The sequence below is a fragment of the Tachyglossus aculeatus genome, chromosome 18, assembly GCF_015852505.1.
Source record: "Tachyglossus aculeatus isolate mTacAcu1 chromosome 18, mTacAcu1.pri, whole genome shotgun sequence".
Taxonomy (NCBI): domain Eukaryota; kingdom Metazoa; phylum Chordata; class Mammalia; order Monotremata; family Tachyglossidae; genus Tachyglossus; species Tachyglossus aculeatus.
The window spans coordinates 15,318,792-15,330,918 of NC_052083.1; the positions used below are offsets into that span (position 1 = coordinate 15,318,792).

Below are 12,127 nucleotides of genomic sequence, written 5' to 3' on the forward strand. Positions count from 1 at the left end.
AAAGTTCAAGCTATATGGATATCAATCAATGTTTAACAGCAAAGCAGTGATCAAAGGCAGGAACAAACCCCATTTCTTCCAAATCAAATTGTACAAAACAAGCCTCCATGTTGATTTGGCTTATGTTTAGAAAAAATGTAGTTTTTAACCATATGCCTTTTTCTTTTATGAAATAACTGCCCAAGCCAGCTTTCCGCAGGGCATAAACAGTCTGATCTGTCTTGTTTCCCTCTAAAAAGTGACCTGCTAAATTAGGTAATGTGTTTTTTGATTTTTGTTGGAATAGTCAAGAGAAAAATGTACAATAACATAGGAAAAATGAAAACACCTTCACTAAGGCCAAAGGAAAATGGAGTTGTTTCAGAAGATTATCACAGGGTGTTTGGGGTTGCTTCCTTTTTTAGCTGAAGACAGCAAAGAAGAGAATTACATTGTACTCAGAGAAATGAGGGAAGTGGACTTATCCTGCCAAAGCAAACATCCGTGGACCAGTGTAGGCTACACATTGCAATGCGTGTGAAAATATTTGGTGTTGCAGAGTGACTTCCTTGAGTGGAAATAATATGGCAGTTAATAATGAGATTTTGCTGCAAGAGGAAATCACAGCTATTTTAGTCATTTAACATCTCAGATTTGTTTATGGATAGTTTCCTGTCTGACACATTCAGCTGAACAAGTTAAAGTGCCCAAAGGAGACTAGATTCTTATTCATTTTAAGCTGCCTTGGATCATGGCATTTCATGTAGCGTGTTTTGTTTTGTTGTTGTTTTTAAAGAAAGAATTAGTGCCTGCTCTTGAAGGGCTTATGGACCAATGAAAGAGACAAGGACTCCTTTAAAAATATGCATCAATAGGAGTTCCAATAAACACATTTAAAAGAACAAGCACAAATGTTAATAATAAGTAACAAAAAAGTCAGAAAAAATGATTTCTTTAATAGCCTAGAAGGAAAAAACAATGCCTTTATCTTATGGATTTGAACTCAGTAAATATCCAGGAATTATTTCAACTGGATTCTCCAAGTCTTTAAATATGAACAAACAAGGTCCTTTAACTAATTTGTCATTCTGATTCCTCTATAAAACATAGTCCCGGGAAGATGTACATCCATCTTTAACCCTAGTGATAATATGAACTGTAGTATTAAGTGCTTATTATGTGTCAATGACTGTTCTTAACTCTGGAGTAGATACAATCTCTGATGCCTAAATGAGAGATTGGTGTGGCCCTAGTTTAAGTCCATGTTTCTTACCTTTCCTATCATCGCTATCATTATCGCCACAGCAATATTTTTTTAAGCACTACTATTTGCAGAGAACTGTATCAGCATGGCGTAGTGGCTAGAGCATGGGCCTGGGCATCAGAAGGTCAAGGGTTCTAATCCTAGCTCCCCCACTTGTCTGCTATATAACCTTTGGGCAAGTCACTTCTCTGTGCCTCAGTTCCTTCATCCGTAAAACGGGGACTGAGACTGTGAACCCCATATAGGACAGGGACTGTGTCTGACCCAATTTGCTTGTGGTGCTTAACAAATACCACAATTATTATTATAATTATTGTTGTTATTATCAGGGACTTAGGGAAATGCAGAAGGAAACAAAAAAATTGTCCCTGCTCTTGGAGGGCTTATGGCCCAATGGGAGACAAGGACTCCTTTAAAAATATGCATCAATAAGAGTACATAAAAATATTATGTACACAAAACATACACAAAAAATAAAAAGAGAACAAGACCAAGTGTTAAAGATAAGTAACAAGTATAAATAGCAAGCTGAAGTATCAAGTGATGCATAATACTAACCAGCGGTATTTTTTAATAGCAATTTTGGCATTTGTAAAGTCCTTCCTATGTTCCATGTCCTTTACTAAGCATTGGGGCAGGTACAGTATATATATAAATCTGACACAGTCGCTGCCCCACATACGGCTCATAGTCTAAGTAAGAAGGTGAATGGGTATTTGATCCCCATTTATAGATGTGGTACATGAGTCCCAGAGAAGTTGAGTGACTTGTCCAAGGTCACACAGCAGGCAAGTGGTGGAGCTGAGATTAAATAATAATAATTATGGTATTTAAGTGCTTACTGTGTTTGAGGCACTGTACTAAGCGCTGGGGTTGATAAAAGCAAATCGGTTTGGACACAATCGCTGTCCCACATGGTCCTCTAATGATTCTCAGGCCATGGCTCTACATGAGTGTTGAGATATTTTTATTTATTAATGCATACTAATGTCTGTCTTCCCCTCTAGACTGTGAGCTTGTTGTGGGAAGGAAATGTCTTTTTGTTGTTGTATTGTACTCTCCCAAGTGCTTTGTACAGTGCTTTGCACGTAGTAAGTGCTTAGTAAATCTGATTGAATTGAATTGAAGTTGAGGTAGCTGTGGGATAGCCTCGGAGGAGGATTACTCAGGATTGATCTCACGGAGAAGGTGGCCCTTTGAGGAAGAGAGGAGAGGGCCGTGGCTGGAGCTGAATGGAGAGAGTATTGCACAAAGGGGAATGAGCACAAGCAACTGGTTGGAAATAGGAGAGTTAAGTTCAAATGATGGTTAGGAGACTCAAGAGGAATGGAGAGCACAAGCTGGAGTGCCCAGCCCAGCTGAAATAATATGTCTTCCAGGAAGCCATCTCAGATTAAGCTCTCATTCCCTCTCCCTTCCCACTACCTCCCCCATGCCCTTAGTTCTGATGCCAAGCACTTAAGTACTCTTTGCCATCCTCAGAACATGTATGCACATATATTTCAGCTTATTGTTCAGTGACTCTCAGTTGTTATTGCATCACTTCACTTTCACCTTTCACTTGGAGAGACAAACACTAAAATAAACTACAAGTAGGAATAAGGAAGAAAAGGGTAGCCAGGTTTAGAACCCAGATCCCCTGACCCTCAGGTCCATGATCTTTTCAGTAGGTCATGCTTCTTAGGTGCTGCAGAAGTGCTGAAGCAGAAGTTATGGAAATAGCAACTTTGGGGTTTAAAAATGAATCGGGTAAGTCCCCTGGAGGAGATATGATTGAAGAGGGGGAAAGCATTCTTCTGTCGGCTATGAAGGAAGACGGAGTTCTGGCTGGGAAAGGGCAAAGGCAAGGAGTTGGTGGCGAGATAGACTAGAGTAAGGGACAGTGAGCAGATTTACTTGTGAGGAGCAAAGAGCACGAACTGGATTATTGGAGGAGAAGATGGTGGATATGTAGGAGAGGGGTTGCTGTTTGAGTGCCTATAAGCCAATGGACTGAAGTTTGTGCTTGGTGCCAAGAGGAATGTACTAACACTGGAGGATTTTGGAGCTTGAGGAGATGTGAGCGGAATGGTGTTTTTGAAAAATTATGCCTCTACCTCCCCAGCCTTTTTTTTTCCCATTTGACTATCTCTTCAAATTCTACCAACATTAGGTGAAGCATATATTTTCAAAAGAGCCAAAAGATCGTGGAACATTTATAGGTAAGATTGGCTGATGGTTTTGGAAAACTAAACACAATTAAGCTACATAGAAGGCTCCTGATTCTCTGTTTATACAAGTTACGGATGCCCCCCATCCAGTTCAACACATGCCGATATTTGATTGCTTCTCCATACATCTTCTTTTCCCTTCTCATTTTCCATCGCCACTAACATCCCTTCCATCCTTTCATCTCCAATGACCACAAATTGGGCAGATGAACAACTTTGATTGCTTTCCCTTTCACTCCACATTTGTGTTTTCTTTCTCGTGTGTGTGTGTGTGTGTGTGTGTGTGTGTGTGTGTGTGTTCTCAGATTTCTTTACCCATCAAGAACACTGGAACCAACAGTCAAAATTTCATTTTCTTTCCCTAACTCAAAAAATGCCCAGTTATCATTTTGTTCCAGCTTGCATGATTGAGCCAAAAGCAAATTAATTTTCATTATTCCACAAGAAGGACAGTAAAAGATAGAAAGGTCAAATCAGAATGAAAAGTGTCTGTACCGTAGGTCTTACTATTCAATCAACAAGTCAAGCCATGTAATTTATTGACCACTTCTTCTGTGCAGAGCACCATATTAAAAGCTTGGGTGAGGACAATAGAGTTAGTCAGTACTATCCCTGCCCTTAATGAGCTTACAATCTAGTGGGAGAGACTGACGCTAAAATACATTTCGGGTACGAGGAAGTTATAAAATATAAAGAATTGTGAAGTAACAAAGTGTGCCGGTGATGCAGAAGGGCCAAAGTGGCAATTATGGGGAAATAGGTTTATGCGCTGCTGTATATTTTCTATAAAGTGCCTTAGAAATAGACTCAGTATAGTCTAATATTCTGCTCTAATACACTCCAGTTACATTTCTGACAAATTCCACACTAAGGAAAATCTGTGTTGTCAGAGGTACCCATATTAGCACAAACATTTCTTCCAGAATCACAGCACTTTCTCCCCAAATTGCATTTTGTCAGAAAGATGATCCCCAATTCCAACATGTTGTGGAAGAACTGAATATATTTAGCTCTATGTAAGTTTATACATTACAAAATCTAAACCAAGATTATTTGAAAGCGAAACTTACCCACAGAGAAAAATCTTATACTGTTTTTTTAATCCTTTATTCATAGGATAGTCCCTTTGAAAACATATTCTGTGAAATTGAAATCTAGAGGTAGTGCAAGATCAGAAGCTTCTCTTTGGAGGGCTATGGTGGAAATGGAAATGTGAAAGCTAGCTTTGAGATAAGATTGTAGTGTGAGAAGATTTAATATTTTTGTGCAAGTACCTGTCATGCATTTTTGAAGATGATCCTACCGAAGTTAAGATCCTACCATGCTTGCAAGTGAGACTGAAAGAACTTGTCCCAAGTTGTTGACAAGTTAGGAGAGATTTTCGTTGTGCTAATGATGCCTCAAAGCAAGCCTGCTTCTGCTTGCAGACCTACCTCGGGGCAGCCCTTTCCTCATGAATTCTGTGCTCCAGAAGAGCAGTCCCTCTCCTGTTTTCCTTCTGCCAAGGTGGTCTTTTTGCAAAGGGGACTTGCAGCAGTCCTCTGCTTTGTCAGGGATTGGGCTTCACCACGGGAAGCAGCGTGTGGGCTAGTGGAAAGAGCCCGGGCATGGGAGTCACAGGTTCAGGGTTCTAATCCCAGCTCTGCCGCTTACCTGCTCTGTAACCTTGGGCAAGTCACTCAACTTTTCTCTGCCTGGGTTACTTCAACTGCAGATGGGGGTTATGATTGTGAGCACCATGTGAGAAATGGGCCATTTCCAACCTAATCATCTTGTATCCATCCCAGTGCTTAGTACAGTGCCTAGTACATAGTAAGTGCTTAACTAATACCATGAAAAAAATAGCTTTCAGCAGCACCTAAAGAACCAATTTACACCAAATTGTGTATTGCTAAGAAGGGAAACCTGAAGAATAAAAAATGAAAAAAGTTCAAAATTAAGACTGGGAAAATCCATGCTCCCTTTTCAGAATAGGAAACATGATGAAGAGGAAACATAGGCTAAACTCTGAGAAATTAGGAGCTAGGACAAAGGGTAAACCAAATGGATCTGTTTCTCTTCAAACTGCCTTTACTTTTTGAAGTATCTGTTTCTTGGATAGTCTTGTTTCTCAGGATCATTCTCAATCCCCATTAAGCCTCGAAGTGAGAGAACAGGTCAAAATGGGAAGCAGTGAGGCCTAGCGGAAAGAGCATGGGCCTGGGATTCAGAGGACCTAAATTCTAATCCTGGCTCTGCCACGTATCAGCTCTGTGACCTTAGGCAAGGCATAAAACTTCTCTGGACCTGTAACCTCATCTCTAAAGTGAGCATTCATGCTGTGAGGCCTGTGTATAGGACAAGAACTGTATCCAACGGACTAACTTGCATCTACCCCAGCATTTAGTACAGTGCCTAGCACATAGTGCTTAACAAATACCATTTTTTAAAGAAAGCGGTAGAGAGCATTGATTACACCTTTGTGGTTGTAAATTCAAACTTGAAGCAAAGCATCCAGGGCTGGAGGTTCAGGTCTTCTAGATAAACCATAGAGCAAGCCTTTCTCCAACAGCCACCCCAATTTTCTGGCCTCTCTGTATCTCATCTGGCAGAGTGACTTTGCTCTTGTAGAGGCCAAATTCAGATCCCTTTGCCAGAAGCCTATGGTCAACATCTGCTTTATATATAAATGAAACTGGTTGACAGTTCTCACTTGGAACAATTCTGCCCCTCTGCTTTAGTTAACATTTTGCATGGGTTTCATAGGACATCTTCAGGGTGCCTCTGTTTGATACCCCTGCTTGAACAGAGACCCATCCTGATGTTGTTTGGCAGAACCTGGAAGAAATGTTGGAACTCCCCCTAAACAGCATATACAGAAAATATAGGCCCCTACAAATGAAGACCAGATTAAAAAATGTATCATATAACAATAATAACAATAACAAAAACAATATTTCCTTTCACCGTGGTTTTATCTACATGTTTTGATTCCTTTGGAGACACTGTCTTCATAGAAGACAAAGAATCAGGTCTAATAACCATATTCTGAACTCTTCATGTATTTTTTGTCATAAACTAATACAGACATGAACCTAGGTTTTCATGTCTGGATAACTCAGTATTGACAACATTACACAAATTTACTTTCATCTATGACCTTCTGTGGATCTGGCATCATTTCATGCACAACTTTTTTGAAAGAAGCACTGGGAAGTGCTTTGTTTATGGAGATCCTTTGTCTCAGACTGGGGTTAAATCAATATTATTAAAGGAACTGGATAGGCATTTGGGAAAAGTTCATCTGAAATTAAGATTTTTTTCATATTTCTGTTGGCTTTCATATCCCGAAAGGCAAGGAGAAATTTGCACAATCACTTAAAATTAAGAGCTGATCGTGTCACAAGATACTAATGAAGTTGGAAGATTGTTCAGGTTAAAAGGCCAGTGGGAGGGATTAGAGAAGAAAGAATTAGATATCCTGCATGGTTTGTTTCAGTAAGAAATCCCTATCTCTGTTTGTGTCCCTGAAAGTATTTACAGTCCTGGAAAAATGAATAATGTGTAAATCCTGCCCTGAGTACTTATTTACTCAGGGAAACAAGCTCAACAAAACTCCCTCCTTCCCAAATCCTAACTGCCACCTAACTTTTTCATCACAGGTGATATCCCATTCTCCCAACTCTCAAGCTCATAACCATGGCTTCCTTCCTCTCTTTCCATCCCCATATTCATTCTGTTGCCAAATCCTGTTGATTCTTCCTTTCTTCCACAACATTTTCGGAATCTGCCACTTCCTCTCTTCTCCATTATCTGCCACTGTGCGAGCCCAGGCACTTGTCATTACCTGATTTGACTACTGCAAGAGCCTCCATGTTGGCCTCTCTGTCTCCACCCTTTCCCATTTCCGTCTGTACTGTACTCCACTGTCCAGATCAATCAATCAATCGTATTTATTGAGCGCTTACTGTGTGCAGAGCAGTGTACTAAGCACTTGGGAAGTACAAGTTAGTAACATATAGAGACAGTCCCTACCCAACAGTGGGCTCACAGTCTAGAAGATAAGGAAGAGTGGAATGCACCATCGTTATACCATCCCCCACTGCAGGCACCACTGGGATTCGAACCCAGGATCTCCTGTTTACTAGACAGGCGCTTTAACCAACTAAGCGACAGGGCCACAGCTTTTCTGAATCGTCATTCTGCACATGTTTTTGAGTTTTTGAGAACCAAATTCTCCTCAAATACCCCCAAATGATCAAACAATACGTAGTAATGGGGGGATCAGTTTATAGATAGAACTGTAGAGTTTCTGAGACAATTAAACCTCATATTTTGTGGGGGGGGGTGACTGTTGCCTTTAAGTTTTGGCACCATTAAGATTTCAGGATTCTAATAAATTCAATTCCCTGTGAAAAGCAGTCACTCCATTGGATCTGGTGAGGAATTCAAGATGAGGGAACAAGCTCTGAAAGGAACCACCCCTGTAGGCGGTGACCTAGAAGCAGAGCAAGGTGTGAGGAATTTGCCCCAAAAAGGGGAGTGAGGGTGCTGAAATAATGGAGAAAATGGCCTGCTCACAGTACAGGGGGCAGTCAGGGGGACTCACTGCTGCTGAAGAAAAGAGGAAGGGTAAGGAAAACAGACAAAGGAAACTTTCTTTTTCCTTTCAGAGATCCTTACCTAAGCTCCATTTGGCTCTTTACAGAGCTGAAGTGGGATGCTGAAGGAGCAGAGACTTGTACAAATGTCTTTTTCTCAGCTCTGTATGGTACACAGGGGAATGGAGATGGATGGAGATGTCTAGGAGAATGAAGGAAAGGCAAACTCCTTTCTCTATCCTAACTCCTGGCTCCCCAGGCAGTAAGTTCCTAGGGTTCAGGCAGCTGACTTGTGAATTAATCTGTCTTTCTGGCTTTCTCGATGAATTTATTCATGTCTCAGAATTTGCACTTCTCATTATTCTCTACATTTCTGCCTAGAAAAAGGGGAAGGAGAGCCTTTGTGTTCTGTCCCACCAAATTCTCCTTCTGAATTAGTGAGATTTTTGTTTAACCTGAACTTTATCAAGTCTAAGAGTTTGTGTTATGTGATAACAGGATCTCTTTTAAATATCCCTTATTATTCTGAAGTTTGCATGCTTTCCTTTGGACCAGAACTTCGTTAGATTATAATCTCCATTTATGTATATGGATACATGTATGTGCATGTTTGTGTGACACCATTGTTGATAAGATGTTTATTGGTCTGTGGGAAGAATCCAGCTTTCTATACAGCTGAAATACTGAGACTTAGCATGGATGCCACAACTGAATTCTTGGGCATTTTGCCAACATCACTGTGTGTCATATGTAGTTTCAAAGTAGAAAACAATGAAGTCCTGAAATTTAGGTAGCCTACTAGCACTGAAGCAATGATCATCGTAACACAACTTTGCTAGATTAAACAGGCAAGGAGAATGGATAACAGTAGGTTACCCAATCAACTAATGAATGGACATCTGTATGGGAAAGACCATAAACTAGGAGGAGAGAGGAAATAAAATTTCATCCGATTTGGCATAGCTAACAACTCTGGGAGATAGGGGGTATCAGACTGTCTTGGTCAGCAGCGGTCTAAAATTAGATATCTTTTAGAGCAAAATCTTCAAGAAGAGCACAGTATCAAGAGGTAAGCCCTAGGTGTTGCGAGTAGTAAACACAGCATGACAGCAAAGGATGAGCTTTTCATGGGGAGATTGGGAATGAACTATCAATTATGCCCTCTTTTTTTCGCCACATCTGCCCAACTGGATAGGATCTCACCATTAGTGGCATTTTTTTTCCTAATCCGAACAAGCTATAAATAACCTGACTGGAGTCCACCCAAATTGATCTCTCTCTGTCCCCCATGTTTGCCCCCTGGAGACTTGCACTGTTGCGTTCTTTATAGCAAGTCTATATTTGTTGGAAAGATTAAAATCTCCCTTAGAGGCTCAGCATCTAAATTAAGGTTTTAATCTTTCACAGTGGTACAGCACATTGGGCACATTCTTTAAATACTTTGTCAGTGCTACCGTAAAGATCTTCCAAGGAAACTTAGGTGTCAGTGATGTGAGTTGGATTTGAGATCTCCTTCTTCATCAGTAAACTGGTATCAGGTAGATGCCACTGCCAGATTCAACTGAAGGATGTTGGCTAGGTTAGGAACCTCTGAAACAGAGACCATCTTGAAGAAAATGTTCTTCATTGCTACTGAGTCTCATGACTGGAGACTCACCCGATGATCTCCAAACTTAAAGTTTGTTGTGGGCAGGGAATGTATCTACCGACTCTGTTACATTGTCCCCCAAAGCGCTTAGTACAGGGCTCTACACACACTGAGCGCTCAATAAATATGATTGATTAATTAATGCCGAACATCGCAAATAACACATTTCATTTTGTAAAGACCTTTGATAAGAGTTTGGATAGGGAATTACTTCAGTTAATATTATTAAGGCCTGATTTCTTTATAAAAGACTCAGCCAGCCATAATAAATGATTTTCAAGTTCTATTGTTTTGGTACGTATTATTATATAGAAAAAGAAACACTACAGTCTTTGTGTTTTGGCAGCTTTCTTCTAGCCTCTCAGATTTTCTTCCAAGATTAATGCTAAAGAGTATAGTATTAACTAGATTAAATCCCTTATAAGACATTTTTCAAGAAAACAACTTCTTAAAACTCCATAAAGGAGAACTTTCAGAAGCGTTCAGTGGAAAATTATTAGCATGTGGTTGGGGCCAAAACATTTAGATGTATCATATAGGATAATATCAGGAGTAGGTACATCTTTGTGAGTGTTTTACTATAAGCTCTGTGATATATGTCTAGCACTAATGGTTTTGCATGAGCTTTGCCTCTTGTTTGACTTTAAAACATATTTCATTTTGCTGACAGAATAATAGAGCCAAATTTTTTATGAGGCTGATTAAGTCTTCATTATTAAAATGGTTCATATTTTATTTCCCTCAGATCCTTTCAGTATTACTTGGTGCCTGACATATTTGCCTGATCTCCTAAGAACACTGCCAGAATTCCGCTATTAGAGCCAACATCACTTTTAAAGAAGCATATGAGTTCCTAATAAGCTGTCATCTACAAAGAAAATCTATTCCTTGGCTAAAGTAGGAAGTAATACAGCGCTGAGGAATTTAAATGTGCCATGCTAAAGAATTTCACACACTAGCTCTTCAAAGAAATTTCATTGTTTGCTAAGGAAGTTGATTTTCCTTCTCTTCTTCTGGTTTGTGGGGCATCTAATCCTCGCATTCTCCCCAATTCGTCTCATTGCCAGTTCTGGCTTAGTGGATAGAGCATGGGCCTAGGACTCAGAGGGTCAGGGGTTCTAATCCTGGCTCTGCCACATGTCTGCTGTGTGACCTTGGGCTTGTTATTTCACTTCTCTGAGTTTTAGTTACCTAATCTGTAAAATGGGGATTAGGAGTGTGAACCCTATGTGGGACAGGGACTCTGTCCAACCTAACTTGTATCTACCCCAGTGCTTAGAACAGTGCTTGGCACATAGCAGTTAACAAATACCATAATTTTTAATAGACTTTAAGCTCATATCTAGACTGCAAACATTATGGGCAGGGAACATGCTTGCTAATTCTGTTGTACTCTCCCAAGTGCCTAATACAGTGCTCTGTTCATAGTAAGCCCTCAATAAATACCATTGATTGATTGGGTGATGAATTGAAAGGATACCTTTATTGCAGGCCAAGATGACATGATGATGATTTACCATATAGCTGATGAAAGACTAGAGGCAGAAAACAGGTTGCCTGGGTTTCTCAGCGATCTTCTCGAAGCACATTTTGCAAAATTTAGCACAGGTACAAAGAGATCATTCATTCATTTATTCATTCAATCAAATGTTTTGAGAGCTGACTGTGTGCAGAGCACTGTACTAAGCACTTGGGAGAGTACAATACAACAGTAAATACTCTCTGCCCACAACATGCTTAAATTCTAGATGGGGGAGACAGGCAGCAATATAAATAAATAAAATTACAGATATGGACATAAGTGCTGTGGGGCTGCGAGAGGGTAAGAGCAAAGAAAGCAAATCTGGGGGATGCAGAAGGAAATGGGAGATGAGGAAAATTAGGGCCTGGTGGGATTCACCAAAATTGGGGATTACACATCACAATTTTAATACTCTGACAGATTATGATGTCTCTTCTTTCTCACACAAATAGAAGCAAACTTGGCCTAGAATCAATCAACCAATAGCATTTTTGGAGGGCTTACTCTATGCTAAGGACTGAACTTAGTAGTGCTTGGGAGAGTACAATAGGGTACAAATAAACACAATCCCTGCCCTCAAAGAGTTTACAATCTAGGAAGGGAGAAATTTGCTAAATAAGTTGCAGTAAATTACAGGTTGGGTGAAATTTGACTTCCTCTCTTCCTCATCTTTTTCCCTTTTCATCATATCTCTTTGTATCACATCGAGAAGCAGCAAGGTCTAATGGACAGAGTAAGGCCCTGGGAGTCAGAAGGAACTGGGTTCTAATCCTGGCTCTGCCACTTGTCTGTTGAATGGCCTTGGGTAAATCTCTTAATTTTTCTGGGTTTCAATTAAGTAATCTGTAAAATGGGGATTCAAACTGTGAGCCCTATGTGAGCTCTCCAGTGGCTACCAATCAACCTACGCATCAGGCAAAAATT

General features: G+C 40.2%; 1 protein-coding gene and 1 non-coding gene across 6 annotated transcripts in view; one reads left to right on the top strand and one right to left on the bottom strand.

The window, feature by feature from the left end:
* The window catches only part of COBL (cordon-bleu WH2 repeat protein), a 236,994-nt gene that overhangs the window by 144,824 nt on the left and 80,043 nt on the right, over positions 1 to 12,127 (top strand). The gene's annotated exons all lie outside the window — the stretch shown is intronic.
* Positions 7,539 to 7,612, bottom strand: TRNAT-AGU. The gene has a single exon. It is a non-coding gene; the product is annotated as a tRNA-Thr (tRNA).